The following is a 3,435-nucleotide window of genomic DNA, read 5'->3' as shown; positions in this document are numbered from 1 at the left end:
GGGGAGGGGATAGGAGGGGTATGGACCAGGTGCTGGTCAGTGGGACTATGAGGGTGGGGATTTGTTCCGGCATGGACTAGTTGGGCCAAACTGGCCTGTTCTGTGCTGTATATGGTTATATGGTATTTGCTGAGGGGAAAACCCTGGCAGGATGGTGAAGGCAGCATTTACCACCCCATGACTTCTTCACTCCCAACCCCTTCAGCTGAAATGATGGTGATCTAGAGGAGTAACAGACTCACATTCTTATTACTATAAGTGAAATGATTGATGAAACATTACTATAAATACCTTTAGTATTGTACTACATGTTACAGTGCGGCAGGTTGTGGAGGGTTCCTGACGGTTCTAATTCCGCTCAAGTATTCCTCTTTCAGCTCTTGCTTGTTCTGTACATTTAACACAAAGAAATGCTGGAGGAACTCAACTGGTCCCGCAGTGTCCGTAGGAGGTAAAGACCGACATTTCGGGCCTGAGCCGTTCTTCAAGCAAAAAGCAGGAAAGCATCTAAATGAAGTCTAAAGAATGGGAGGGGGAGAAGTCCAGACTAACAGTCAAAAGGTGTTTAGTTGGATATGATAAGGAAAAGTGAGAATTGATTCTCAGTCTGGTTTTCTTGGCTTTGCACCACTCCATCTCCAAAGACCACATTACCCGTGCCTGACTGACACTAAGCCCGTGAGTTTCTCTGATGTTCATGAACCTTCCTTAGGTAGCGAGGTCTCCAGCTAACAACTCTGGAACTCTACACCCACATGCCTCCCCTCCCCCTTCGCTAAGATGCACGTCCCATTGATCAATCTCCTCATTTGTCCAAGTATCTCTCTGAATGCAAAAAAAAAAAGACCTCAGCGAACCTTTCAGTGAAGCACCTTGGGGTAAAAGTCAGATGTTGCATTTGTCGATCACAAACTTGAGGTGTCTCTGGTGGGACCCCACGGTCACAGTGAGTATCCTTCTGCAACCACATGGTTTGCCCTTCTCATGATTGAGTCACATCTATGAGGAATTGAGGTTATTTGTAACTCTTGGGCTAGTTATTGAAGAGAAGGTGTTTACCTTCTGCCATAACAATGAATTTAGTTCTCCCATTGCACTCCTTCTGTGAACATTTGCTAACTTTAATCATTTGAATATGCAAAGAAAGACAAGTTATGGATTGTGAGCCTTGGGTAGATTGGAACTATCCCCGTCTCCCAGAGCTGATGACTCCATTGGAAATCCTTCAACAAGAGGAGACCATAGTTACATTTTAGTTGCCATCTTCATCTTCGAGAGGCAAAGTGTACAAGGCCATGTGATGCCACTTCAGCGAGTTAAATCTGGTTCACAATTCAGTCTTGTGTCCTCTTGTCATTTATCCTAAACGATAGATCTGGTACATCTTTATTTGCCAGCTTCCTGGTATTAACAATTCCCTGAGCTAGAGCTGTTACATAGAAAACTTACAGCACAATGCAAGCCTTTCGTCCCACAAAGTTGTGCCGATCATTGCCCCTACCGTAGAAATGACTAGTTTTCCCCATAGCCCTCTATTTTTCTAAGCTTTGCCACCACTACCATTACCAGCAGCCCATTAAACTTACCTGACAACTCCTCTTTACCTATTCCATGTCCCCTTGAGGCAACCATTTCAGCCCTGGAAAAAAGCCTCTGACTTTGAGTTTGACACCCCTGGTGTCAGGTGTCACCGAGGGCCAAAATTAAAAACTTGGACTAAGTTGAGGGCCGAACTAAATATTTATTGAAAATTTTCAACAACATCTGCATGTTTTCTCTCAACATATGTAATGTTAAACTTTTTCTTATTAAAATAAATGTTTAATAATAGTTTTGGTTAAACTCTTTCCATAAGAAGCATTAACAAATATGAAATAAAATATTCAATAAATAAAATTTCTCTCTAGCCTTTAAGCCAAGGATCGCACGTTGCTGAGAAGCATGCCAGGGAGTGGAGGTCTGCAGGGAGCCCTCCCCAGCCCAGCCAGCAAACCCGAGCAGCATCACCCCCCGCCCCCTCTCCCTCCTCCGCCCCCGCCTCCGCCTGCCGCAACCGCCGCCAACAACCCAAGGAGCCCCCGCTGGTCTCGCCATCTCACCGGGAATACCGTGAGAGCGGTGGAACTCGTCCACGACCTCCACCCCAGCGGAAAGTCCGATGCCCAGCAGCACCCGCCCACAGATGAAGCTCAAGGAGACGCGGAGGTGACCCACCACGTCCAGCCACATGGAGCTAGGCGGCGGGTCTGTTGTAGCTAGGCGGCGGGTCCATTGTAGCTAGGCGGCGGGTCCGTTGTAGCTAGGCGGCGGGTCCGTTGGAGCTAGGCGGCGGGTCCATTGGAGCTAGGCGGTGGGTCCGTTGGAGCTAGGCGGCGGGTCCGTTGGAGCTAGGCGGCGGGTCCGTTGGAGCTAGGCGGAGGGTCCGTTGGAGCTAGGCGGCGGGTCCGTTGGAGCTAGGCGGCGGGTCCATGGGAGCTAGGCGGCGGGTCCGTTGGAGCTAGGTGGCGGGTCCGTTGTATCGGCGCCGCTGTGAATATCTAATTAACGTTCCCGTTAACTATATCGGTGACTGCTGTGCCTGCTGTGGAAGTGCTAAAAACTACTATGGTGGTGCCTGCTGCTGTGCGTGTGCTATACCTGCGCGGCGGCCAGCGGGCCAACTCCAATATATATTTAATATGATCTTGCGGGCCAAATATAATTATATCGCGGGCCAGAGTTTGACATATGTGATCTACACGATCACTGCCTCTCATCATCTTATACGCCTGTCAGGTCTCCTCTCTGCTCCAAGCTCCCTAAATCAGGCAACATCTTTGTAAATTTCCTCTGCACCCTTTCTATGGCTTCCACATCCTTCCAGTAGTGAGGCAACCAGAACTATACACAGTACTCTAAGTGAGGACTGATCAGGGTCCTATGTAATTGCAACAATACCTCTCGGCTCCTAAATTAAATTCTTCGATTAATGAAGGCCAATACACCATATGCCTTCTTAACTACAGAATCAACCAGTGTCCCCCAAGGTCCCTCTGATCCTCCACACTTACCATTAATACTATTGGTATAGTCTTCCATCATATTCTAGGTTGAACTCCATCTACCTCTTCTAACCCCAGTTTTGCATCCTATCAATGTCCCGATGTAACCTCTGACAGCCCTTCACACTATCCACAACACCCCCCACCCTCCAACCTTGGTGTCATCATCAAACTTACTAACCCATCCCTCCACTTCCTCATCCAGGTCATTTATAAAGTTAAGGTCACAGAACATATCCCCGAGGAACACCACTGGTTACCAACCACCATGCAGAATATGCCTCGTCTACAACCACTCTTTGCGTTCTGAGGACGTCAGTTCTGGATCCACAGAGCCATGCCTCCTTACTTTTTCAGTAAGCCTTGTGTGGGGTACCTAATCAAATGCTGAAAT

The sequence above is a fragment of the Narcine bancroftii genome, chromosome 6 (genome assembly GCF_036971445.1).
Source record: "Narcine bancroftii isolate sNarBan1 chromosome 6, sNarBan1.hap1, whole genome shotgun sequence".
In the NCBI taxonomy this organism is placed as follows: domain Eukaryota; kingdom Metazoa; phylum Chordata; class Chondrichthyes; order Torpediniformes; family Narcinidae; genus Narcine; species Narcine bancroftii.
This window is presented reverse-complemented; position numbering follows the sequence as displayed.